The sequence below is a fragment of the Rhipicephalus sanguineus genome, chromosome 10 (assembly GCF_013339695.2).
Source record: "Rhipicephalus sanguineus isolate Rsan-2018 chromosome 10, BIME_Rsan_1.4, whole genome shotgun sequence".
NCBI lineage: Eukaryota > Metazoa > Arthropoda > Arachnida > Ixodida > Ixodidae > Rhipicephalus > Rhipicephalus sanguineus.
Genome location: NC_051185.1, coordinates 107,898,910 through 107,924,955, shown reverse-complemented (window position 1 = coordinate 107,924,955; position 26,046 = coordinate 107,898,910). Strand labels below are relative to the sequence as shown.

The window sequence follows — 26,046 nt, the reverse complement described above, 5'->3', positions numbered from 1 at the left end:
ACTGCTTGCAATTGGAAACCAAGGATGCTATTGTTATTAATTATTTTCATGCACAGAGTTTCTATATAAATACAAAATAACAGAGGGCTTAGGGGGCAACCCTGTCGCACCGAACGCTGCACGTTAATGGGGGCCCCCAGACTCCTATTTACAATCAACCTCGTCGTGCAGTTTCGGTACGCCAGGGCCACTCCCTCACATATAACAGAACCAAGGTTAACATGATTTAAAACAGCAAACAAAATTCTGTGGTCAACACAGTCGAAAGCTTTTTCAAGGTCAATCTGTAAAATAGCGACCCGATCATCAGAGTAATCACAGCACTCGAGAATGCTTCGCGCTTTATGAGTATTCAGAACAATGGATCGCCCTTTAATACCACATGTTTGGTGAGGCCCGACGATGTCCTTTATCGCTGTCTGCAGTCTGCGAGCCAATACTTTCATGTAGATTTTGTACTCTACATTTGTTAGGGCTATGGGTCGATATGCTGATACAGATCTGAGTTTGTATACATCATCGGTTTTAGGTATGAGAACGGTATGGGATGACCTGTATGATGGAGGCAACGTATTTAATTTATATGCTTCATTGAATATCACTGTCAGGATAGGGCTAATGTCGTGTTTGAATACTTTATAAAACGCGGCAGTGAATCCGTCCGGTCCAGGCGACTTTCCAGGGTTTAGCTTGTCTATGGCATCCTCAACTTCAGTAACTGTTATTTCACGCTCCAAACTCTCTTTTCTTTCATCGTCCAGACGGGGTAATACGGGCAGAAATTCATCCTTGAAATGTTGAGAATCTATGTCGTGCATTGCAAACAGCTTCCGATAATGTTCAGTAAATGCTCTCGTTATAGCCTCTGTATCAGTTGATACGTTACCGCCCCATTCTATTTCGCGTACGTGGTTCTGTTCGGCACGTGCTTTTTCCAAGCCTAAGGCCCGTTTCGATGGCATTTCGCCGGCAGCGGTGTCCTCTGCCCTTGCCCTCACAAGCGCACCCCGATAACGCTGTTCGTCCAGCTGCTCTAACTTTTGTTTTATTTTTCTTATGTCTTCCGTCCATTTTCCGGGGGCTCGGCATTCATGCTTCAATAGCTTATCAAGAAGCTCTTTCATTTCCGTCTCTTTCTTTCTCTGATCGTGCCGAATGCACGTTGCCCGATCAATTGCTTTTAATTTTATAGTTTCTTTACACAGCTCCCACTGTTGCCAAATGTGCAGACTTTTGCTAGGTTTTAATTTGCCAATTTCCTCTATTACAGTTGAATTAAATTTTTCGTCCTCCAGGAGCTTGCTATTTAATTTCCACGTATCCCACGAGAAAGAATTACTTCGCTTATTTATTCCAATAGAGCACTCGACTAAGCAGTGATCAGAGAACGACACTGGGACTACAGCATAACTAGTACATGCCGGCAGGATGTCAACGGATACATAAATGCGGTCAAGTCGCGCATGACTAGGCCCTTCGAACCGCGTGTACTTAATCGCACTCGTACGTTGAAGACATTCTGCGACATCCTCAAGATCCCAGTTCTCGAGAACGCGCGTCAAAACATCAGTGCTCTTTTCTCTAAAGCCCCGAGTGCTCGTCTTGTCGTGTGCACTGAGAACGCAGTTAAAGTCACCCAACAAGATTGTCTGCTTTTCTGCACAGAGTCGTCGTTCGAGGCCGTGAAAAAACAGGGCCCTTTCTTCCACCTTGTTGGGCGCGTACACACAGACAATACGCCACTCGTCACTATTCAAAGAAACGTCTAGGGCCACACACCGACCCGTGGGACACGAAAAATGACCGTTCACTCTGAGCTCCGGCAACTTCTTGACAAAAAGTACGCAGCCAGCCGATGTACCCAGTGCGTGGCTGACTACAACAAAAAACCTAGACGTGAAACGTTGCACCATGCTGCCGGTCTCTTCTTCGCCATCAACTTTCGTTTCCTGCACCGCCAGCACGTCTATATCGCGTTCCGTTAAAAGCCGGTAAAGCTGGCTTTGCTTTCTTTTCCCTGCCAGTCCTCTAACGTTTAGGGTTGCAACTTTTAACGGACATGCAGGAGCCATTTTAACGAAAGGGTAAGAGACCAGCAGCACTGTGCTTACCTCTCACGTCTAGCCCGTGGCTAGACGACGCCATCGCCGGCGGTGCCGTCCGGCGCCGGCACTTGCACTTGCCCGACTGGCTCGGCGTTGCCACCTCGCTTGTCGGACGGAACGTTGGGGCGCGGACGAAGGGATGACCGCCGTACTTGGGCGGTCTTTGCTGGGGGTTCCTCAACACCCGGCGTCGTCGCTCGAGTCCCGTCGTTGCTGGTCTGCTGGTGGGGGCGCTTCGACGCCACGGCGGCGTTGGTAGTCGTCTGGCCGCCAGGCTTCTCCGCCTGCGGCTCGCTCGGGCTTTTCTGCTCGCCGCCTTTGGTTCCTAGCGAGCTCTCCGTCGCTTTCTCAGTCGTGTCGCTCGACCCAGGCACATTACCCGCCGCTCCTTGGCGCGTCGGTTCAGGAACCTGGCGGGTGTCAGCTCCAAAGGACGCTGGCAGGACCTGTCTTATCGGCGGTGTGCCTTTTGAGCCAGACGAGTCACTGACGTCTGTTCAGCCGCGCCAGCCCCTTTCGAGGCTTCACCGCTGGAAGGCGCCGACGTGTCCGGTTGACCCGCCTGCTTTCTCGCCTCGTCAGTCCCCCTCGCTGCCTCCTCGGCCTCGGCGACGTCCATGAGCTCGTTGTGCTCGTCAGCCCTTGGCAGTCCGGTCGCCGACGCGTAGGTGCGGACGCAGTCCGCGTCTGCATGTCCATAGCGCCTGCACTTCGAACAGCGGGGCACCTTGCAGTCTCGGCGAACATGACCCGTGCCGTGGCAACGCAGGCATTGCATTGCCCTCCCGGGCACCACCACGAGGGCCAATTCGCCGGCGACTCTAACCTGGTGGGGCAGGTCGTCCACCTTCAGTCCAGGCTTCAACTTGAGGAGCACGCTCCTGGTGGTTGAGCCCTTTTCCCGCATGCCCTGGACGCGCCAACGCTCACGCGTCACCTCGGTGACGTTTCCGAACGCTGCAAAAGCTGTCCGGACGTCTTCGTCCTGCACGCCGTAGAGCAGCCAATGCAGGCGAAGTTTCACCTGTTGGTCTTCAGGGTCGAAAATGACACACCGGCGCCCTTTCACCTTCAGCTCCTTCATGGCAGCGAGTTTCTTTGTGGCTTCGCCGGTGTTCAGGGTGACCGCCCAGACATGGTTAATCTGGTAAGCACCCACTGCCAGCACGTCGGGTAGAACACCAGCAGTTGCAAGGGCGTCTCGGAAATCTTCGACCCGGTAAGGCCTCTCACGCACGTCTCCGTGCAAGAACAACGTGTTCTGAACGATACGACCGGTAGGCAAAGTAGGCAGCACGATTTCGTAGTCCTTATCGTCTTCGGCGGTGATCCTGTTACCGCGGCCGGCACGGGCCGCTATCGCCGCTCCATCGGAGCCGTTCATTCTTCGTCCGCTCGCTTGCGCGGCCGGAAGTAGAATGCAGCATGGTATGGCCGATGGCGGGAGACACCGCTTTACGACTCTACTTGTAACTACCAATGTGCTCTTGTCAATAACATCAATGTGTAATTATTGAAGTGTGACTAATGAGTGCGACTAATAAAAATAAAAAAACAGCAGTATACATTGTAGAGAATAACTAAAAAAGCAGAAAAAAAAGAAGGTGCCATCAGCACTCGGTGTTCCCAGGTGGTCTCCCTCCCAAGTACTGACCGAGCCCAATGCTGCTTAGCTTCGGGGATCGGACGAGAACCGGCGCATTCAGCATGGTATGGCCGATGGCGGGAGACACCGCTTTACGACTCTACTTGTAACTACCAATGTGCTCTTGTCAATAACATCAATGTGTAATTATTGAAGTGTGACTAATGAGTGCGACTAATAAAAATAAAAAAACAGCAGTATACATTGTAGAGAATAACTAAAAAAGCAGAAAAAAAAGAAGGTGCCATCAGCACTCGGTGTTCCCAGGTGGTCTCCCTCCCAAGTACTGACCGAGCCCAATGCTGCTTAGCTTCGGGGATCGGACGAGAACCGGCGCATTCAGCATGGTATGGCCGATGGCGGGAGACACCGCTTTACGACTCTACTTGTAACTACCAATGTGCTCTTGTCAATAACATCAATGTGTAATTATTGAAGTGTGACTAATGAGTGCGACTAATAAAAATAAAAAAACAGCAGTATACATTGTAGAGAATAACTAAAAAAGCAGAAAAAAAAGAAGGTGCCATCAGCACTCGGTGTTCCCAGGTGGTCTCCCTCCCAAGTACTGACCGAGCCCAATGCTGCTTAGCTTCGGGGATCGGACGAGAACCGGCGCATTCAGCATGGTATGGCCGATGGCGGGAGACACCGCTTTACGACTCTACTTGTAACTACCAATGTGCTCTTGTCAATAACATCAATGTGTAATTATTGAAGTGTGACTAATGAGTGCGACTAATAAAAATAAAAAAAACAGCAGTATACATTGTAGAGAATAACTAAAAAAGCAGAAAAAAAAGAAGGTGCCATCAGCACTCGGTGTTCCCAGGTGGTCTCCCTCCCAAGTACTGACCGAGCCCAATGCTGCTTAGCTTCGGGGATCGGACGAGAACCGGCGCATTCAGCATGGTATGGCCGATGGCGGGAGACACCGCTTTACGACTCTACTTGTAACTACCAATGTGCTCTTGTCAATAACATCAATGTGTAATTATTGAAGTGTGACTAATGAGTGCGACTAATAAAAATAAAAAAAACAGCAGTATACATTGTAGAGAATAACTAAAAAAGCAGAAAAAAAAGAAGGTGCCATCAGCACTCGGTGTTCCCAGGTGGTCTCCCTCCCAAGTACTGACCGAGCCCAATGCTGCTTAGCTTCGGGGATCGGACGAGAACCGGCGCATTCAGCATGGTATGGCCGATGGCGGGAGACACCGCTTTACGACTCTACTTGTAACTACCAATGTGCTCTTGTCAATAACATCAATGTGTAATTATTGAAGTGTGACTAATGAGTGCGACTAATAAAAATAAAAAAACAGCAGTATACATTGTAGAGAATAACTAAAAAAGCAGAAAAAAAAGAAGGTGCCATCAGCACTCGGTGTTCCCAGGTGGTCTCCCTCCCAAGTACTGACCGAGCCCAATGCTGCTTAGCTTCGGGGATCGGACGAGAACCGGCGCATTCAGCATGGTATGGCCGATGGCGGGAGACACCGCTTTACGACTCTACTTGTAACTACCAATGTGCTCTTGTCAATAACATCAATGTGTAATTATTGAAGTGTGACTAATGAGTGCGACTAATAAAAATAAAAAAACAGCAGTATACATTGTAGAGAATAACTAAAAAAGCAGAAAAAAAAGAAGGTGCCATCAGCACTCGGTGTTCCCAGGTGGTCTCCCTCCCAAGTACTGACCGAGCCCAATGCTGCTTAGCTTCGGGGATCGGACGAGAACCGGCGCATTCAGCATGGTATGGCCGATTTTTTTTTTTTTTTTTTTTTCTTTATTACCTGGCTTTGGTACACAGCACATAATACACACAACACTGGTGTAAAAACCACCCGATGTACAAAGTACATATGGTGACTGTGTAATCAACCAGCATGGTGCTGGTATCGTCAAGTTAAAATTCGGGCAATGTCACCAGCGGCTGTAGTCTTGACAGCCATTCGGGTGGTTCCGGTTCCGCTTTATATAATTCTATAAACCAATCAATACTCTCCCTGAAGTACGCTCGTGCAGGCCGCGCATCTTTATCGAAATGGTAGCCTGCCATTCGCGATCTCCACAAGGAGTGGAGGCCCAGGAGCATAATTGCATCGAAAGGAACCCCATCTTCATTGTTTACGCACAAAAACCGAATGCCATACGGGTGCAGCGGGAACTCTTTCTTGACAGATCTCTGCAAAACGTCCCAAAAATAAACCCCCTCCCAACAGTGCAAAAAAACATGATCTATGGTTTCCGGCAATTTACAAATTAAACAATGAGTACCCCATGGCAAAAAACAACCCCTTTTCTCCAAAAAAGATTTAACAGGCAACGTTCCGGTATGCAGTTTAAAGAAAAAGGTCTTTGTTCCCGGCTGCACACGCATTTTTTTTACTCTCTTTAAAACAGTTGCTACCTGGGCCTCCACTGTACAAGGACCTGTACAACGGCACTGGAAAGACGATGTCGCATAAGGCAAAATAAAGTTCTTTTCGTTTTACACTCCAAAGGTACTCCCTTGAAAATCTCACAGTGAGAAACCTGATACTAAACACAATTTCTTTAAAGAAAGCCCCAATCCCTCCCACAAAATCCTCGGTAGTCACTACATACTCTGGGAGACATCTACCAAGTCGCAATTGACACAGTGTTCGCAGGAAAGGATCGGTGACATCTCTAAAAAACAAAAACCGGTTGACCAGCTGCCGTAAAAACAAGTGACCGAGTCCCAGTCCCCCGTCCTTAACCCGTCGAAACAAGTTGGTACGGCTGCATCGCTCCCACTCAGAAGCCCAGACAAATATGGCAAATATTCTGTGAAACTTCTGCACATTAGTCCGGGAGCAATGCAGCACCTGCATCACGTACCACAACTTGCTGATAAAAAACAAGTTACAAACAGTGGCTCTGGCAAAGATCGATATGGCGGCTCCTTTCCACTTATCTGCCCTCTCCCGTATATCTTTCGCCTGACCCTTCCAATAATGATCGCTGTCGCGATAACCATCGAGCGGGACGCCCAAATACCTGCCCGGGGTCGTCACCCAAGGCACGTTAGCGAAGTGGTCAGGTTTGGTTAGCCACGATCCGTGCCAGAGCCCTAGAGACTTCGACCAGTTAACTCCGCTGCCTGTAGCTTGGCTGAATGTACGCACGGTTTCTACTGTCTGTGTTATACTACGTTTGTCCCTTGTAAAAATAGCCACATCATCCGCGTACGCAAGCAGCTTAACTTCTGCTGCTTGTAACTGAAAACCGTTGATGCTATGTTCGTTGACAATTTTCATGCAGAGAGTTTCAATATACATGCAAAATAACAAAGGGCTGAGGGGGCAACCCTGACGAACCGAACGTTGCACACTAATGGGGGCCCCCAGACTCTTATTCACGATCAACTTTGTAGTGCAGTTTCGGTACGCCAGGGCCACTCCCTCGCAAATAACAGAACCGAGGTTAACATAATTTAACAGAGCAAACAAAATTCTATGGTCAACACAATCGAACGCCTTTTGAAAATCAATCTGTAAGATGGCAACTCGCTCATCTGAATAATCACAACATTCGAGTATGCTGCGCGCTATGTGAATATTGGTCACAATCGATCGCCCTTTGATACCGCACGTTTGGTGAGGCCCGACGATGTCCTTAATCACAGTCTGTAGTCTTCGAGCCAGAACCTTCATATATATTTTGTATTCTACGTTAGTAAGGGCTATTGGTCTATACCCTGAAACAAATTTTAGCTTATCTGGGTCCTCGGTTTTAGGGATAAGTACTGTGTGGGAAGACCGGTATGACGGTGGCAATGTGTTTAATTTGTACGCTTCATTAAAGATGACTGTGAGTATAGGGCTTATTTCGTGTTTAAACTGTTTATAAAAAGCGGCGGTGAATCCGTCAGGTCCGGGTGATTTTCCAGGATTTAACTTGTCTATTGCTAGTTCAATTTCGGTTGAGGTTATTGGCCTTTGCAAATTCTCCTTTCTTTCATCGTCCACGCGAGGCAAAACAGGCAAATACTCGTTTTTAAATTTTTCCAGGTCTACGTCGTGCGCGGCGAATAATGCCCGATAATGCTCAGTGAAAGCCATTTTAATGTCCTCTGTATCGCCTGTTACCGACCCGCCCCATTCTATCTCATGTATGTGGTTTCTTTCCGCGCGTGCTTTTTCCAAGCACAGCGCTCGCTTCGATGGCGTTTCACCCGCGGCTGTGTCCTCTGCCCTTGCCCTCACCAACGCACCGCGATAACGTTCTTCGTCCAGTTGCTCAATCTTTTGTTTTACTTTTCTGATGTCTTCTGACCATTTTCCGGGGGCTCGGCATTCATGCTTTAGTAGCCTATCAAGAAGCTCTTTCATTTCCGTCTCTTTCTTTCTCTGATCATGCCGAATGCGCGTTGCCCTGTCAATTGCTTTTAATTTTATAGTTTCTTTACACAGCTCCCAGTGTTGCCAAATGTGCAGACTTTTGCTTGGTTCTAATTTGCCAATTTCCTCAATTACACTTGAATTAAATTCTTCATCCTCCAGCAGCTTCCTATTTAATTTCCATGTTTCCCACGAGAAAGAATTGGTTCGCTTCTTATTTCCGATAGAGCATTCCACTAAGCAGTGGTCAGAAAAGGACACCGCGACTACAGCATAACTAGTACATGCCGGCAGGATGTCAACGGATACATAAATGCGGTCAAGTCTCGCATAACTAGGCCCTTCAAAACGCGTGTACTTAATCGCACTCGCATACTGAAGACATTCTGCAACATCCTCAAGATCCCAGTTCTCGAGAATGCGCGTCAAGACATCTGTGCTCTTTTCTCTAAAGCCGCGAGTGCTCGTCTTGTCGTGTGCACTGAGAACGCAGTTAAAGTCGCCCAACAGTATCGTCTGCTTTTCTGCACAGAGTCGTTGTTCTAGGCCGTGAAAAAACAGGGCCCTTTCTTCCACCTTGTTGGGCGCGTACACACACACAATACGCCACTCGACATTATTCAAAGAAAAGTCAAGAACCACACACCGGCCCGTCGCACACGAAAAATGACCATTCACTTGGAGCTCCGGCAACTTCTTCACAAAAAGTACGCAGCCGGCCGATGTGCCCAGTGCGTGGCTGACCACAACAAAAAACCTAGACGTGAAACGTCGCACCATGCTGCCGGTCTCTTCTTCACCATCAACTTTCGTTTCCTGCACCGCCAGCACATCTATGTCGCGTTCCGTTAAAAGTCGATAAAGCTGGCCCTGCTTTCTTTTTCCCGCCAGTCCTCTAACGTTTAGGGTTGCAACTTTTAACGGGCATGCAGGAGCCATTTTAACGAAAAGAAGAGAGACCAGCAGCACTGTGCTTACCTCTCACGTCTAGCGCGGGGCTAGACGACGCCATCGCCGGCGGTGCCGTCCGGCGCCGGCACTTGAACTTGCCCGACTGGCTCGGCGTTGCCTCCTCGCCTGTCGGACGGAACGTTGGGGCGCGGACGAAGGGATGACCGCCGTACTTGGGCAGTCTTTGCTGGGGGTTCCTCGACACCCGGCGTCGTCGCTTGAGTCCCGTCGTCGCTGGTCTGCGGGTGCGGGCGCTTCGACGCCACGGCGGCGTTGATAGACGTCTGGCCGCCAGGCTTCTCCGCCTGCGGCTCGCTCGGGCTTTTCTGCTCGCCGCCCTTGGTTCCTGGCGAGCTCTCCGTCGCTTTGCCCGTCGTGTCGCTCGACCCAGCCGCATTACCCGCCGCTCGTTGGCGCGTCGGTTCAGGAACCTGGCGGGTGTCAGCTCCTAAGGACGCTGGCAGGACCTGTGTTATCGGCGGGGTGCCTTTTGAGCCAGACGAGTCACCTGACGCTTCTTGTTCAGCCGGGCCAGCCCCTTTCGAGGCTTCACCGCTGGAAGGCGCCGATGTGTCCGGTTGACCCGCCTGCTTTCTCGCCTCGTCAGTCCCCCTCGCTGCCTCCTCGGCCTCGGCGACGTCCATGAGCTCGTTGTGCTCGTCAGCCCTTGGCAGTCCGGTCGCCGACGCGTAGGTGCGGACGCAGTCCGCGTCTGCATGTCCATAGCGCCTGCACTTCGAACAGCGGGGCACCTTGCAGTCTCGGCGAACATGACCCGTGCCGTGGCAACGCAGGCATTGCATTGCCCTCCCGGGCACCACCACGAGGGCCAATTCGCCGGCGACTCTAACCTGGTGGGGCAGGTCGTCCACCTTCAGTCCAGGCTTCAACTTGAGGAGCACGCTCCTGGTGGTTGAGCCCTTTTCCCGCATGCCCTGGACGCGCCAACGCTCACGCGTCACCTCGGTGACGTTTCCGAACGCCGCGAAAGCTGTCCGTACGTCTTCGTCCTGCACACCGTAGAGCAGCCAGTGCAGGCGAAGTTTCACCCTGTTGGTCTTCAGGGTCGAAAATGACGCACCGGCGCCCTTTCACCTTGAGCTCCTTCAACGCGGCCAGTTTCTTTGTAGCTTCTCCGGTGTTGAGGGTCACCGCCCAGACATGGTTAATCTGGTACGCCCCCAACGCCACCACGTCGGGGAGCACACCAGCGGTGACCAGGGCGTCTCGGAAGTCTTCGACCCTGTAGGGCCTCTCACGCACGTCACCGTGCAAAAACAACGTGTTGTGAACAACACGACCGGTAGGCAGAGTGGGCAGCACAATTTCGTATTCCTTATCATCGTCGACGGTGATCCTGTTTCCGCGGCTGGCTTGGGCCGCTATCGCCGCTCCATCGGAGCCGTTCATTCTGCGTCCGTTCGCTGGCGCGCCCGGAAGTAGAATGCATGGTATGGCCGATGGCGGGAGACACCGCTTTACGACTCTACTTGTAACTACCAATGTGCTCTTGTCAATAACATCAATGTGTAATTATTGAAGTGTGACTAATGAGTGCGACTAATAAAAATAAAAAAACAGCAGTATACATTGTAGAGAATAACTAAAAAAGCAGAAAAAAAAGAAGGTGCCATCAGCACTCGGTGTTCCCAGGTGGTCTCCCTCCCAAGTACTGACCGAGCCCAATGCTGCTTAGCTTCGGGGATCGGACGAGAACCGGCGCATTCAGCATGGTATGGCCGATTTTTTTTTTTTTTTTTTTTTTCTTTATTACCTGGCTTTGGTACACAGCACATAATACACACAACACTGGTGTAAAAGCCACCCGATGTACAAGGTACATATGGTGACTGTGTAATCAACCAGCATGGTGCTGGTATCGTCAAGTTAAAATTCGGGCAATGTCACCAGTGGCTGTAGTCTTGACAGCCATTCGGGTGGTTCCGGTTCCGCTTTATATAATTCTATAAACCAATCAATACTCTCCCTGAAGTACGCTCGTGCAGGCCGCGCATCTTTGTCGAAATGGTGGCCTGCCATTCGCGATCTCCACAAGGAGTGGAGGCCCAGGAGCATAATTGCATCGAAAGGAACCCCATCTTCATTGTTTACGCACAAAAACCGAATGCCATACGGGTGCAGCGGGAACTCTTTCTTGACTGATCTCTGCAAAACGTCCCAAAAATAAACCCCCTCCCAACAGTGCAAAAAAACATGATCTATGGTTTCCGGCAATTTGCAAATTAAACAATGAGTACCCCATGGCAAAAAACAACCCCTTTTCTCCAAAAAAGATTTAACAGGCAACGTTCCAGTATGCAGTTTAAAGAAAAAGGTCTTTGTTCCCGGCTGCACCCTCATTTTTTTTACTCTCTTTAAAACATTGCTGCCTGGGCCTCCACTGTACAAGGACCTGTACAACGGCACTGGAAGGACGATGTCGCATAAGGCAAAATAAAGTTCTTTTCGTTTACACTCCAAAGGTACTCCCTTGAAAATCTTACAGTGAGAAACCTGATACTAAAAACAATTTCTTTAAAGAAAGCCCCAATCCCTCCCACAAAATCCTCGGTGGTCACTACATACTCTGGGAGACATCTACCAAGTCGCAATTGACACAGTGTGCGCAGGAAGGGATCAGTGACGTCTCTAAAAAACAAAAAACGGTTAACAAGCTGCCGCAAAAAGAGGTGACCAAGTCCCAGTCCCCCATCTTTGACCCGTCGAAACAAGTTGGTACGGCTGCATCGCTCCCACTCAGAAGCCCAGACAAATATGGCAAATATTCTGTGAAACTTCTGCACATTAGTCCGGGAGCAATGCAGCACCTGCATTACGTACCACAACTTGCTGATAAAAAACAAGTTACAAACTGTGGCTCTGGCAAAGATCGATAAGGCGGCACCTTTCCACTTGTCGGCTTTCTCCCGTATGTCTTTCGCCTGAGCTTTCCAATAATGATCGCTGTCGCGATAACCATCGAGCGGGACGCCCAAATACCTGCCCGGGGTCGTCACCCAAGGCACGTTAGCGAAGTGGTCAGGTTTGGTTGGCCACGATCCGTGCCAGAGCCCCAGGGACTTCGACCAATTAACTCCGCTCCCTGTAGATTGGCTGAAATCGCGCACGGTTTCGACAGCCTGTTCGATACTACGTTTGTCCCTTGAAAAAATAGCCACATCGTCCGCATATGCAAGCAGCTTAACTTGTGCTGCCTGTAACTCAAAACCATTGATTCTACGTTCATTGACAATTTTGAGGCACAAAGTTTCAATATACACAAAATAACAAAGGGCTGAGGGGGCAACCCTGACGAACCGAACGCTGCACACTAATGGGGCCCCCAGACTCTTATTCACGATCAATTTCGTAGTGCAGTTTCGGTACGCCAGGGCCACTCCCTCGCAAATAACAGAACCAAGGTTAACATAATTTAACAGAGCAAACAAAATTCTATGGTCAACGCAGTCGAACGCCTTTTGAAAATCAATCTGTAAGATGGCGACTCGCTCATCTGAATAATCACAGCATTCAAGTATGCTGCGCGCTATGTGAATATTGGTCACAATCGATCGTCCTTTGATACCACAGTTGATGAGGCCCAACGATGTCCTTAATCACGTCTGTAGTCTGCGAGCCAAAACCTTCATATAGATTTTGTATTCTACGTTAGTGAGGGCTATTGGTCTATACCCTGAAACAAATTTTAGCTTATCTGGATCTTCGGTTTTGGGTATAAGTACTGTGTGGGAAGACCGGTATGACGGTGGTAGTGTATTAAGTTTGTAAGCTTCATTAAATATGACTGTGAGGATAGGGCTTACTTCGTGTTTAAACTGTTTATAAAAAGCGGCGGTGAATCCGTCAGGACCGGGTGATTTTCCAGAATTTAACTTGTCTATTGCTACTTCGACTTCGGCTGAGGTTATTGGCCTTTGCAAACTCTCCTTTCTTTCATCGTCAACGCGGGGCAAAACAGGCAGATACTCGTTCTTAAATTTTTCCAGGTCTACGTCGTGCGCGGCGAACAATGCCCGATAATGTTCAGTGAAAGCCATTTTAATCTCCTCTGTATCGGTTGTTACCGACCCGCCCCATTCTATCTCGTGGATGTGGTTTCTTTCGGCACGTGCTTTTTCCAAACACAGCGCGCGCTTCGATGGCATTTCACCCGCGGCTGTGTCCTCTGCCCTTGCCCTCACCAACGCACCGCGATAACGTTCTTCATCCAGTTGCTCAATCTTTTGTTTTACTTTTCTGATGTCTTCTGACCATTTTCCGGGGGCTCGGCATTCCTGCTCGAGTAGCTTATTAAGCAGCAGTTTTAATTCCTTCTCTTTCCTTTTCTCTTCGTGCCGAATACACGTAGCCCTTTCAATTGCTTTCAATTTTAAAGATTCCTTACATAATTCCCACTGCTGCCAAATACGAAGGTTTTCACTAGGGTCTAATTTGGAGATGCATTCATTTACAGTTAAATTAAACTCCTCGTCCTGCAATAATTTACTGTTTAATTTCCATGTTTCCCACGAGAAAGAGGTGATTCGCTTGGTGATTCCGATAGAGCACTGAACTAGGCAGTGGTCCGAAAACGACACCGGGATAACATCGTAGCTGGTACATTGCGGAAGGATGTCTACCGATACGTAGACGCGGTCAAGTCTTGCATGGCTAGGGCCTTCGAAACGCGTGAACTTTACTGCACTCGTACCTTGAATACATTCAGCTACGTCCTCAAGGTCCCAGCTTTCGACAATACGCGTCAAAATGTCGGTGCTCTTGTCTCTGAAACTCCGAGTGCTCGTTTTGTCGTGCGCACTAAGGACACAGTAAAATCGCCCAACACTATTAACTGCTTTCCTGCACTGAGCCGTTGTTCAAGCTATGAAAAATACACGGCCCTTTCGTCGACCTTGTTGGGCGCGTACACGCACACTACACGCACTCGGAGTTGTTCAGAGAAAAGTCGAGCACAGCAGATCGGCCAGCCTCACATGTAAATGGGCGTTCACCTGCAGCCCCGGCAACTTCTTAAAAAATAGGATGCAGCCTGCCGATGTGCCCACTGCATGGCTAACTACAGCAAAAAAGCGAGACGTGAAACGCTGCACCATGCTGCCGGTCCCTCTCGCCATCGATTTAGTTTCCTGCACGTAGGACGTCTATGTCGCGTTCCGTTAAAGCGATACAGCTGGCTTGTTTCCTTTTGGCTGCCAGTCCTCTAACGTTAAGGGTGGCCACTTTTAACGAACACGCGGGTGCCATTTTACCGAACTGAAAGGAGACCAGCAGCACTGTGCTCACCTCTCACGTCTAGCACGAGGCTAGACGATGCCATCGCCGGCAGTGCCATCCGGCGCAACCGCTGGAGCTTGTCCAACGGGGTCGGCGTTACCGCCGCGCTTCTCGAAAGTCACGTTCGGGCGCGGCCGCAGGGACGACCGCCGTACTTGGGCTGCCTTGGCAGGGGGCTCCTCGACGCCAGGGGCAGCCGGTTGGCTGCCGTCGTTGCTGGACTGTGGGTGGGGGCGCTTCGACGCCGCGGCAGCATTGGTGGGCGTGGGTGTGCCACTCTTCTCCGACAGTGCCTCCTTGGAGGTCTTAACGTCGCCGACCTTGGCAGCTGGTTCACTGTTCGTCGTTAGTCCCAGTCGTCTCGGTTGACGCAGCCGAGTCGACCGCCGCCCTTTGCAGCGCTGGGATGGCAGCCTGTCCCGGTACCTCCTCCTGACGACGCTGCAGGCAGGACCTGTGTTAGCGGATCGTTCGCCGGTGACCCTGACGAGTCATTTACGGCTTCCAGGCCGACGGGCACAGCCCCTTTCGGGGCGTCACTGCCGGTAGGCGCCGACGTGTCTAGTGGTCCCGTCTGCCTTCTCGCGTCTTCCGTGCCCCTCGCCGCCTCTTCCGCCTCGGCGACGTCCATCAGCGCCTCGTTGTCATCCGCCTTTGGCAGCCCGGTAGCCGACGCGTACGTACGGACGCAGTCCGCGTCCGCGTGTCCGTAGCGCCGGCACTTTGAACACCGGGGCACCCTGCAGTCACGGCGTACGTGCCCCGTTCCATGGCAGCGCAGGCACTGCATTGCTCGCCCGGGAACCACCACGAGGGCCAACTCGCCGGCGACACGAACCTGGTGGGGCAGGTCGTCCACCTTGAGACCAGGCTTCAGCTTGAGTAGCACGCTCCTCGTGGTTGAGCCCTTTTCACGCATGCCTTGGACACGCCAACGCTCTCGGGTCACTTCGGTTACGTTCCCGAACGCCGCGAAAGCTGTCCGAATGTCTTCGTCCAGCACGCCGTAGAGCAGCCAATGCAGGACGAAGTTTGACCTGCTGGTCTTCGGGGTCGAAAATGACACACCGACGCCCTTTCACCTTCAACTCCTTCATGGCGGCGAGTTTCTTTGTGGCTTCTCCGGTGTTCAGGGTGACCGCCCAGACATGGTTAATCTGGTACGCCCCCAGCGCCAGCACGTCGGAGAGCACACCAGCAGTGACAAGGGCGTCTCGGAAGTCTTCGACCCTGTAGGGCCTCTCACGCACGTCTCCGTGCAAGAACAAGGTGTTGTTAACAACACGACCGGTGGGCAACGTAGGCAGTACAATCTCGTAATCCTTATCGTCGTCGACGGTGATCCTGTTGCCGCGGCCGGCACGGGCCGCTATCGCCGCTCCATCGGAGCCGTTCATTCTTCGTCCGCTCGCTAGCGCGGCCGGAAGTAGAATGCATGGTATGGCCGATGGCGGGAGACACCGCTTTACGACTCTACTTGTAACTACCAATGTGCTCTTGTCAATAACATCAATGTGTAATTATTGAAGTGTGACTAATGAGTGCGACTAATAAAAATAAAAAAACAGCAGTATACATTGTAGAGAATAACTAAAAAAGCAGAAAAAAAAGAAGGTGCCATCAGCACTCGGTGTTCCCAGGTGGTCTCCCTCCCAAGTACTGACCGAGCCCAATGCTGCTTAGCTTCGGGGATCGGACGAGAACCGGCGCATTCAGCATGGTATGGCCGATGGCGGGAGACACCGCTTTACGACTCTACTTGTAACTACCAATGTGCTCTTGTCAATAACATCAATGTGTAATTATTGAAGTGTGACTAATGAGTGCGACTAATAAAATAAAAAAACAGCAGTATACATTGTAGAGAATAACTAAAAAAGCAGAAAAAAAAGAAGGTGCCATCAGCACTCGGTGTTCCCAGGTGGTCTCCCTCCCAAGTACTGACCGAGCCCAATGCTGCTTAGCTTCGGGGATCGGACGAGAACCGGCGCATTCAGCATGGTATGGCCGATGGCGGGAGACACCGCTTTACGACTCTACTTGTAACTACCAATGTGCTCTTGTCAATAACATCAATGTGTAATTATTGAAGTGTGACTAATGAGTGCGACTAATAAAAATAAAAAACAGCAGTATACATTGTAGAGAATAACTAAAAAAGCAGAAAAAAAAGAAGGTGCCATCAGCACTCGGTGTTCCCAGGTGGTCTCCCTCCCAAGTACTGACCGAGCCCAATGCTGCTTAGCTTCGGGGATCGGACGAGAACCGGCGCATTCAGCATGGTATGGCCGATTTTTTTTTTTTTTTTTTTTCTTTATTACCTGGCTTTGGTACAAACACATGAAACCAACAACACTAAAATTAAGACCACCCGATGTACAAAGTACACGTGGTGACTGTGTAGTCAACCAGCATGGAGCTGGTATCGTCTAGTTAAAATTCGGGCAATGTCACCAGCGGCTGTAGTCTTGAGAGCCACTCGGGTGGTTCCGGTTCCACTTTATATAATTCTAATAACCAATGAATGCTCTCTCTAAAGTACGCTCGATGCAGGCCGCGCATCTTTGTCAAAGTGGTACCCAGCCATTCGCGATCTCCACAAAGAGTGGAGGCCCAGGAGCATAACTGCGTCAAACGGAACGCCGTCTTCATTCTTTACGCACAAGAACCGAATGCCATACGGGTGCAGTGGGAATTCTTTTTTGACTGTTCTCTGTAGTACGTCCCAAAAATAAACCCCCTCCCAACAATGTAAAAAAACATGGTCTATCGTTTCTGGCAATTTGCAAATCAAACAATGACTACCCCATGGCAAAAAGCAACCCCTTGTCTCCAAAAAGGCTTTAACAGGCAACGTTCCTGTATGAAGTTTAAAGAAAAAAGTCTTTGTTCCCGGCGGCACCTGCATTTTTTTAACTCTCTTTAAAACATTGCTACCTGGGCCTCCACTGTACAAGGACCTGTACAACGGCACTGGGAAGACAATGTCGCACAAGGCAAAATAAAGTTCTTTTCTTTTTACATTCCAAAGGAACTCTCTTGAAAATCTTACAGAAAGAAACCTGACACTAGACACTATTTCTTTATAGAAACCGCCAATCCCTCCCACACAATCTTCGGTAGTAACAACATACTCAGGGAGACATCTACCGAGTCGCATTTGACTCAGTGTGCGCAGGAAGGGATCAGTAACGTCTCTAAAAAACAAAAAACGGCTAACAAGCTGCCGCAAAAAGAGGTGACCAAGTCCCAGCCCCCCATCTTTGACCCGTCGAAACAAGTTGGTACGGCTGCATCGCTCCCACTCAGAAGCCCAGACAAATATGGCAAATATTCTGTGAAACTTCTGCACATTAGTCCGGGAGCAATGCAGCACCTGCATCACGTACCACAACTTGCTGATAAAAAACAAGTTACAAACAGTGGCTCTGGCAAAGATCGATAAGGCGGCTCCTTTCCACTTATCGGCCCTTTCTCGTATATCTTTCGCCTGACCCTTCCAATAATGATCGCTGTCGCGATAACCATCGAGCGGGACGCCCAAATACCTGCCCGGGGTCGTCACCCAAGGCACGTTAGCGAAGTGGTCAGGTTTGGTTGGCCACGATCCGTGCCAGAGCCCTAGGGACTTCGACCAGTTAACTCCGCTCCCTGTAGCTTGGCTGAAATCGCGCACGGTTTCGACAGCCTGTTCGATACTACGTTTGTCCCTTGAAAAAATAGCCACATCGTCCGCATATGCAAGCAGCTTAACTTGTGCTGCCTGTAACTCAAAACCATTGATTCTACGTTCATTGACAATTTTGAGGCACAAAGTTTCAATATACATGCAAAATAACAAAGGGCTGAGGGGGCAACCCTGACGAACCGAACGCTGCACACTAATGGGGGCCCCCAGACTCTTATTCACGATCAACTTCGTAGTGCAGTTTCGGTACGCCAGGGCCACTCCCTCGCAAATAACAGAACCAAGGTTAACATAATTTAACAGAGCAAACAAAATTCTATGGTCAACACAATCGAACGCCTTTTGAAAATCAATCTGTAAGATGGCAGCTCGCTCATCTGAGTAATCACAGCATTCAAGTATGCTGCGCGCTATGTGAATATTGGTCACAATCGATCGCCCTTTGATACCGCACGTTTGATGAGGCCCAACGATGTCTTTAATCACAGTCTGTAGTCTTCTAGCCAGAACCTTCATATAGATTTTGTATTCTACATTAGTAAGGGCTATTGGTCTATACCCTGAAACAAATTTTAGCTTATCTGGATCTTCGGTTTTGGGTATAAGTACCGTGTGGGAAGACCGGTATGACGGTGGTAATGTATTAAATTTGTAAGCTTCATTAAATATGGCTGTGAGGATAGGGCTTACTTCATGCTTAAACTGTTTATAAAAAGCGGCGGTGAATCCGTCGGGGCCGGGTGATTTGCCAGGATTTAACTTTTCAATTGCTATTTCAACTTCGGCCGGAGTTATTAGCCTTTCCAAACTCTCCTTTCTTTCATCGTCAACGCGGGGCAAAACAGGCAGATACTCGTTCTTAAATTTTTCGAAGTCAATGTCCTGCGCGGCGAATAATGCCCGATAATGCTCAGTGAAAGCCTTTTTAATGCCCTCTGTATCGGTTGTTACCGATCCGCCCCATTCTATCTCGTAGATGTGGTTTCTTTCGGCACGTGCTTTTTCCAAACACAGCGCGCGCTTCGATGGCATTTCACCCGCGGCTGTGTCCTCTGCTCTTGCCCTCACCAACGCACCGCGATAACGTTCTTCGTCCAGTTGCTCAATCTTTTGTTTTACTTTTCTGATGTCTTCTAACCATTTTCCGGGCGCTCGGCATTCCTGCTCGAGTAGCTTATGAAGCAGCATTTTTAATTCCTTCTCCTTCCTTTTCTCTTCGTGCCGAATACACGTAGCCCTTTCAATTGCTTTCAATTTCAAAGATTCTTTACATAATTCCCACTGCTGCCAAATACGAAGGTTTTCACTAGGGTCTAATTTGGAGATACGATCATTTACTGTTAAATTAAACTCCTCGTCCTGCAATGTTTACTATTTAATTTCCATGTTTCCCACGCGAAAGAGGTGGTTCGCTTGGTGATTCCGATAGAGCACTGTACTAGGCAGTGGTCCGAAAACGACACCGGGACTACATCGTAGCTGGTACATTGCGGAAGGATGTCTACAGCTACGTAGACGCGGTCGAGTCTTGCATGGCTAGGGCCTTCGAAACGCGTGAACTTTACTGCACTCGTACCGTGAATACATTCAGCTACGTCCTCAAGGTCCCAGCTTTCGACAATACGCGTCAAAATGTCGGTGCTCTTGTCTCTGAAACTCCGAGTGCTCGTTTTGTCGTGCGCACTAAGGACACAGTTAAAATCGCCCAACACTATTAACTGCTTTCCTGCACTGAGCCGTTGTTCAAGGCTATGAAAATACACGGCCCTTTCTTCGACCTTGTTGGGCGCGTACACGCACACTACACGCCACTCGGAGTTGTTCAGAGAAAAGTCGAGCACAGCAGATCGGCCAGCCTCACACGTAAAATGGGCGTTCACCTGCAGCCCCGGCAACTTCTTAACAAATAGGATGCAGCCGGCCGATGTGCCCACTGCGTGGCTAACTACAGCAAAAAAGCGAGACGTGAAACGCTGCACCATGCTGCCGGTCTCCTCTTCGCCATCCACTTTAGTTTCCTGCACCGCTAGGACGTCTATGTCGCGTTCCGTTAAAAGCCGATATAGCTGGCTTTGCTTCCTTTTGCCTGCCAGTCCTCTGACGTTAAGGGTGGCCACTTTTAACGAACGCGCAGGTGCCATTTTAACGAACGGAAAGGAGACCAGCAGCACTGTGCTTACCTCTCACGTCTAGCACGAGGCTAGACGGTGCCATCGCCGGCAGTGCCGTCCGGCGCAACCGCTGGAGCTTGTCCAACGGGTTCGGCGTTGCCGCCACGCTTGCTCGAAAGTCACGTTCGGGCGCGGCCGCAGGGACGACCGCCGTACTTGCGCTGTCTTTGCAGGAGGTTCCTCGACGCCAGGTGTCGTCGGCTGGGTACCGTCGTTGCTGACTCTGGGGGTGGGGGCGTTTCGACGCCGCGGCGGCATTGGTAGGCGTATGGACGCCACTCTTTTCGGCTGTGGCTCTTGGACGTACAATGTCGCCGACCTTTGCAGCTCGTTGACTGTCGGTCGCTTTCCCCGTCGTCTCCTTTACCACAGCCGATTCACCGCCGCCCTTCCGTTGCTGGAACGACACCTTTGCCGGTGTCGCCTCCTGCGGACGCTGCTGGCAGGACCTGTGATGACGGCTCGTTGCCCGTTGGCCCAGACGAGTCAGCTCCACGTTGCTGGCCCCCAGGGCAGTCCGACTTCGGGGGATCACCGCCGGAAGGCGCCGTCGTGTCCAGCGTGCCCGTCTGCTTTCTCGCGTCTTCCGTGCCCCTCGCTGCCTCTTCAGCCTCGGCAACGTCCATCAGTTCCTCGTTCTCGTCCGCCTTTGGCTGCCCGGTCGCCGACGCGTACGTACGGACGCAGTCCGCGTCCGCGTGTCCATAGCGCCGGCACTTCGAGCACCGGGGCACCCTGCAGTCACGGCGTACGTGTCCCGTTCCATGGCAGCGCAGGCACTGCATTGCTCGCCCGGGAACCACCACGAGGGCCAACTCGCCGGCGACACGAACCTGGTGGGGCAGGTCGTCCACCTTGAGACCAGGCTTCAGCTTGAGTAGCACGCTCCTCGTGGTTGAGCCCTTTTCACGCATGCCTTGGACACGCCAACGCTCTCGGGTCACTTCGGTTACGTTCCCGAACGCCGCGAAAGCTGTCCGAATGTCTTCGTCCAGCACGCCGTAGAGCAGCCAATGCAGACGAAGTTTGACCTGCTGGTCTTCGGGGTCGAAAATGACACACCGACGCCCTTTCACCTTCAACTCCTTCATGGCGGCGAGTTTCTTTGTGGCTTCTCCGGTGTTCAGGGTGACCGCCCAGACATGGTTAATCTGGTACGCCCCCAGCGCCAGCACGTCGGAGAGCACACCAGCAGTGACAAGGGCGTCTCGGAAGTCTTCCACCCTGTAGGGCCTCTCACGCACGTTCCGTCAAGAACAACGTGTTCTGTACGATACGACGGTAGGCAAAGTAGGCAGCACGATTTCGTAGTCCTTATCATCGTCGACGGTGATCCTGTTACCGCGGCCGGCACGGGCCGCTATCGCCGCTCCATCGGAGCCGTTCATTCTCGTCCGCTCGCTAGCGCGGCCGGAAGTGCAGTATGGCCGATGGCGAGCATGGTATGGCCGATGGCGGGAGACACCGCTTTACGACTCTACTTGTAACTACCAATGTGCTCTTGTCAATAACATCAATGTGTAATTATTGAAGTGTGACTAATGAGTGCGACTAATAAAATAAAAAAAACAGCAGTATACATTGTAGAGAACTAAAAAAGCAGAAAAAAAGAAGGTGCCATCAGCACTCGGTGTTCCCAGGTGGTCTCCCTCCCAAGTACTGACCGAGCCCAATGCTGCTTAGCTTCGGGGATCGGACGAGAACCGGCGCATTCAGCATGGTATGGCCGATGGCGGGAGACACCGCTTTACGACTCTACTTGTAACTACCAATGTGCTCTTGTCAATAACATCAATGTGTAATTATTGAAGTGTGACTAATGAGTGCGACTAATAAAAATAAAAAAACAGCAGTATACATTGTAGAGAATAACTAAAAAAGCAGAAAAAAAAGAAGGTGCCATCAGCACTCGGTGTTCCCAGGTGGTCTCCCTCCCAAGTACTGACCGAGCCCAATGCTGCTTAGCTTCGGGGATCGGACGAGAACCGGCGCATTCAGCATGGTATGGCCGATGGCGGGAGACACCGCTTTACGACTCTACTTGTAACTACCAATGTGCTCTTGTCAATAACATCAATGTGTAATTATTGAAGTGTGACTAATGAGTGCGACTAATAAAAATAAAAAAACAGCAGTATACATTGTAGAGAATAACTAAAAAAGCAGAAAAAAAAGAAGGTGCCATCAGCACTCGGTGTTCCCAGGTGGTCTCCCTCCCAAGTACTGACCGAGCCCAATGCTGCTTAGCTTCGGGGATCGGACGAGAACCGGCGCATTCAGCATGGTATGGCCGATGGCGGGAGACACCGCTTTACGACTCTACTTGTAACTACCAATGTGCTCTTGTCAATAACATCAATGTGTAATTATTGAAGTGTGACTAATGAGTGCGACTAATAAAAATAAAAAAACAGCAGTATACATTGTAGAGAATAACTAAAAAAGCAGAAAAAAAAGAAGGTGCCATCAGCACTCGGTGTTCCCAGGTGGTCTCCCTCCCAAGTACTGACCGAGCCCAATGCTGCTTAGCTTCGGGGATCGGACGAGAACCGGCGCATTCAGCATGGTATGGCCGATGGCGGGAGACACCGCTTTACGACTCTACTTGTAACTACCAATGTGCTCTTGTCAATAACATCAATGTGTAATTATTGAAGTGTGACTAATGAGTGCGACTAATAAAAATAAAAAAACAGCAGTATACATTGTAGAGAATAACTAAAAAAGCAGAAAAAAAAGAAGGTGCCATCAGCACTCGGTGTTCCCAGGTGGTCTCCCTCCCAAGTACTGACCGAGCCCAATGCTGCTTAGCTTCGGGGATCGGACGAGAACCGGCGCATTCAGCATGGTATGGCCGATGGCGGGAGACACCGCTTTACGACTCTACTTGTAACTACCAATGTGCTCTTGTCAATAACATCAATGTGTAATTATTGAAGTGTGACTAATGAGTGCGACTAATAAAAATAAAAAAACAGCAGTATACATTGTAGAGAATAACTAAAAAAGCAGAAAAAAAAGAAGGTGCCATCAGCACTCGGTGTTCCCAGGTGGTCTCCCTCCCAAGTACTGACCGAGCCCAATGCTGCTTAGCTTCGGGGATCGGACGAGAACCGGCGCATTCAGCATGGTATGGCCGATGGCGGGAGACACCGCTTTACGACTCTACTTGTAACTACCAATGTGCTCTTGTCAATAACATCAATGTGTAATTATTGAAGTGTGACTAATGAGTGCGACTAATAAAAATAAAAAAACAGCAGTATACATTGTAGAGAATAACTAAAAAAGCAGAAAAAAAAGAAGGTGCCATCAGCACTCGGTGTTCCCAGGTGGTCTCCCTCCCAAGTACTGACCGAGCCCAATGCTGCTTAGCTTCGGGGATCGGACGAGAACCGGCGCATTCAGCATGGTATGGCCGATGGCGGGAGACACCGCTTTACGACTCTACTTGTAACTACCAATGTGCTCTTGTCAATAACATCAATGTGTAATTATTGAAGTGTGACTAATGAGTGCGACTAATAAAAATAAAAAAACAGCAGTATACATTGTAGAGAATAACTAAAAAAGCAGAAAAAAAAGAAGGTGCCATCAGCACTCGGTGTTCCCAGGTGGTCTCCCTCCCAAGTACTGACCGAGCCCAATGCTGCTTAGCTTCGGGGATCGGACGAGAACCGGCGCATTCAGCATGGTATGGCCGATGGCGGGAGACACCGCTTTACGACTCTACTTGTAACTACCAATGTGCTCTTGTCAATAACATCAATGTGTAATTATTGAAGTGTGACTAATGAGTGCGACTAATAAAAATAAAAAAACAGCAGTATACATTGTAGAGAATAACTAAAAAAGCAGAAAAAAAAGAAGGTGCCATCAGCACTCGGTGTTCCCAGGTGGTCTCCCTCCCAAGTACTGACCGAGCCCAATGCTGCTTAGCTTCGGGGATCGGACGAGAACCGGCGCATTCAGCATGGTATGGCCGATGGCGGGAGACACCGCTTTACGACTCTACTTGTAACTACCAATGTGCTCTTGTCAATAACATCAATGTGTAATTATTGAAGTGTGACTAATGAGTGCGACTAATAAAAATAAAAAAACAGCAGTATACATTGTAGAGAATAACTAAAAAAGCAGAAAAAAAAGAAGGTGCCATCAGCACTCGGTGTTCCCAGGTGGTCTCCCTCCCAAGTACTGACCGAGCCCAATGCTGCTTAGCTTCGGGGATCGGACGAGAACCGGCGCATTCAGCATGGTATGGCCGATTTTTTTTTTTTTTTTTTTTTTTCTTTATTACCTGGCTTTGGTACAAAAAGCAGGGGACTAACACTAGTTGCTATAAAATCACCCAAAGTACACTGTACATGCGGTGACTCTGCAGTCAACCAGCATCATGCTGGTATCGTCAGATTAAAAGTCGCGTAAGGTCACGAGCGGCTCTACTCTTGAGAGCCACTCGGGTGGTTCCGGTGACGCCTTATGTGTTTCCAAAAACCAATGCATACTTTCCCTGAAATATGCTCGCGCAGGCCGCGCATCCTTATCAAAGTGATAGCCTGCCATACGTGATCGCCACAAGGAGTGGAGGCCCAGGAGCATAATTGCGTCGAAAGGAACGCCGTCTTCATTTTCTACGCTCAAAAACCGGATTCCATACGGGTCCAGAGGAAATTCTTTTTTGACAGATCGCTGTAAAACATCCCAAAAATAAACCCCTTCCCAACAATGTAAAAAAACATGATCAATTGTTTCTGGACATTTACAAATTAAACAATGAGTGCCCCACGGTAAAAAGCATCCCTTCTTTTCCAAAAAAGCTTTAACTGGCAACGTAGCTGAATGTAGTTTAAAGAAAAAGGTTTTTGTTCCAGGCTGCACCTGCATTTTTTTAACTCTTTTTAAAACATTTCTACCTGGGCCTCCACTGTACAAGGATCTGTACAAAGGCACTGGAAATACCATCTCACACAAAGCAAAATAAAGCTCTTTTCTCTTCACATTTGAAAGATACTCTGCTGAAAAACGTACCGTAAGAAATTTTACGCTGGTCACTATTTCTTTAAAGTAAGCACCTATTCCTCCAGCACAGTCTTCCGTTGACACGACATACTCGGGGAGCAGTCTGCTTAGCCGTAATTGACATAAGGTGCGGAGGAACGGGTCGGTAATATCTCTGAAAAACAAAAACCGGCTTACAATCTGCCGTAGGAACAGGTGACCCAGTCCCAGCCCTCCATCCTTTACCCGGTAAAACAAGTTGGTACGACTGCAGCGTTCCCACTCAGAAGCCCAGACAAATACAGCAAATATTCTATGGAACTTCTGGACATTTGTACGTGAACAATGCAGTACCTGCATTACGTACCAGAGCTTGCTAATAAAAAAAAGATTGCAAGTGGTGGCTCTGGCAAAGATCGATAAGGCGGCACCTTTCCACTTCTCCGTTTTTTCCCGCATATCCTTAGCTTGCGATTTCCAAAATTGATCGCTCTCGCGGTAACAATCGAGCGGGACGCCCAAGTACTTGCCCGGGGTAGTTACCCAAGGCACGTTTGCGAAGTGGTCTGGTTTCGCTGGCCACGATCCATGCCAGAGCCCAAGGCACTTAGACCAGTTGACGCCACTACCCGTGGCTTGGCTGAAATTCCGAACAATTTCGACACCCTCTGCTATACTACGCTGATCTCGCGTGAAAATCGCTATGTCGTCTGCATAGGCTAGCAGCTTCACTTCTGCTGCTTGTAACTTAAAACCAAGGATGTTATTGTTAATAATAATTTTCCTACACAGAGTTTCAATGTACATGCAAAATAACAGA

At 49.7% G+C, this 26,046-nt stretch overlaps 17 non-coding genes and 4 pseudogenes across 17 annotated transcripts; all 21 read right to left on the bottom strand.

Moving 5' to 3' along the window:
- Positions 1-3,710: 3,710 nt before the first annotated feature.
- LOC119372704 (5S ribosomal RNA) lies at positions 3,711-3,829 on the bottom strand. The gene has a single exon (XR_005179637.1). It is a non-coding gene; the product is annotated as a 5S ribosomal RNA (ribosomal RNA).
- A 163-nt stretch (positions 3,830-3,992) lies between these two features.
- Positions 3,993-4,111, bottom strand: LOC119372703 (5S ribosomal RNA). Its single transcript, XR_005179636.1, has one exon. It is a non-coding gene; the product is annotated as a 5S ribosomal RNA (ribosomal RNA).
- A 163-nt stretch (positions 4,112-4,274) lies between these two features.
- On the bottom strand, positions 4,275-4,393 carry LOC119372702 (5S ribosomal RNA). The gene has a single exon (XR_005179635.1). It is a non-coding gene; the product is annotated as a 5S ribosomal RNA (ribosomal RNA).
- A 164-nt stretch (positions 4,394-4,557) lies between these two features.
- Positions 4,558-4,676, bottom strand: LOC119372880 (5S ribosomal RNA). The gene has a single exon (XR_005179768.1). It is a non-coding gene; the product is annotated as a 5S ribosomal RNA (ribosomal RNA).
- A 164-nt stretch (positions 4,677-4,840) lies between these two features.
- LOC119372879 (5S ribosomal RNA) lies at positions 4,841-4,959 on the bottom strand. Its single transcript, XR_005179767.1, has one exon. It is a non-coding gene; the product is annotated as a 5S ribosomal RNA (ribosomal RNA).
- Positions 4,960-5,122: 163 nt separating this feature from the next.
- LOC119372878 (5S ribosomal RNA) lies at positions 5,123-5,241 on the bottom strand. Its single transcript, XR_005179766.1, has one exon. It is a non-coding gene; the product is annotated as a 5S ribosomal RNA (ribosomal RNA).
- Positions 5,242-5,404: 163 nt separating this feature from the next.
- Positions 5,405-5,523, bottom strand: LOC119372786 (5S ribosomal RNA; annotated as a pseudogene).
- Positions 5,524-10,699: 5,176 nt separating this feature from the next.
- LOC119372785 (5S ribosomal RNA) lies at positions 10,700-10,818 on the bottom strand (annotated as a pseudogene).
- Positions 10,819-15,981: 5,163 nt separating this feature from the next.
- Positions 15,982-16,100, bottom strand: LOC119372877 (5S ribosomal RNA). The gene has a single exon (XR_005179765.1). It is a non-coding gene; the product is annotated as a 5S ribosomal RNA (ribosomal RNA).
- A 162-nt stretch (positions 16,101-16,262) lies between these two features.
- On the bottom strand, positions 16,263-16,381 carry LOC119372876 (5S ribosomal RNA). Its single transcript, XR_005179764.1, has one exon. It is a non-coding gene; the product is annotated as a 5S ribosomal RNA (ribosomal RNA).
- A 162-nt stretch (positions 16,382-16,543) lies between these two features.
- LOC119372784 (5S ribosomal RNA) lies at positions 16,544-16,662 on the bottom strand (annotated as a pseudogene).
- Positions 16,663-21,840: 5,178 nt separating this feature from the next.
- Positions 21,841-21,959, bottom strand: LOC119372874 (5S ribosomal RNA). Its single transcript, XR_005179762.1, has one exon. It is a non-coding gene; the product is annotated as a 5S ribosomal RNA (ribosomal RNA).
- Positions 21,960-22,122: 163 nt separating this feature from the next.
- Positions 22,123-22,241, bottom strand: LOC119372873 (5S ribosomal RNA). Its single transcript, XR_005179761.1, has one exon. It is a non-coding gene; the product is annotated as a 5S ribosomal RNA (ribosomal RNA).
- A 163-nt stretch (positions 22,242-22,404) lies between these two features.
- On the bottom strand, positions 22,405-22,523 carry LOC119372872 (5S ribosomal RNA). Its single transcript, XR_005179760.1, has one exon. It is a non-coding gene; the product is annotated as a 5S ribosomal RNA (ribosomal RNA).
- Positions 22,524-22,686: 163 nt separating this feature from the next.
- On the bottom strand, positions 22,687-22,805 carry LOC119372871 (5S ribosomal RNA). The gene has a single exon (XR_005179759.1). It is a non-coding gene; the product is annotated as a 5S ribosomal RNA (ribosomal RNA).
- Positions 22,806-22,968: 163 nt separating this feature from the next.
- On the bottom strand, positions 22,969-23,087 carry LOC119372870 (5S ribosomal RNA). Its single transcript, XR_005179758.1, has one exon. It is a non-coding gene; the product is annotated as a 5S ribosomal RNA (ribosomal RNA).
- Positions 23,088-23,250: 163 nt separating this feature from the next.
- Positions 23,251-23,369, bottom strand: LOC119372869 (5S ribosomal RNA). Its single transcript, XR_005179757.1, has one exon. It is a non-coding gene; the product is annotated as a 5S ribosomal RNA (ribosomal RNA).
- A 163-nt stretch (positions 23,370-23,532) lies between these two features.
- LOC119372868 (5S ribosomal RNA) lies at positions 23,533-23,651 on the bottom strand. Its single transcript, XR_005179756.1, has one exon. It is a non-coding gene; the product is annotated as a 5S ribosomal RNA (ribosomal RNA).
- Positions 23,652-23,814: 163 nt separating this feature from the next.
- On the bottom strand, positions 23,815-23,933 carry LOC119372867 (5S ribosomal RNA). The gene has a single exon (XR_005179755.1). It is a non-coding gene; the product is annotated as a 5S ribosomal RNA (ribosomal RNA).
- Positions 23,934-24,096: 163 nt separating this feature from the next.
- LOC119372866 (5S ribosomal RNA) lies at positions 24,097-24,215 on the bottom strand. The gene has a single exon (XR_005179754.1). It is a non-coding gene; the product is annotated as a 5S ribosomal RNA (ribosomal RNA).
- Positions 24,216-24,378: 163 nt separating this feature from the next.
- Positions 24,379-24,497, bottom strand: LOC119372783 (5S ribosomal RNA; annotated as a pseudogene).
- Between the last annotated feature and the right edge of the window lie 1,549 nt (positions 24,498-26,046).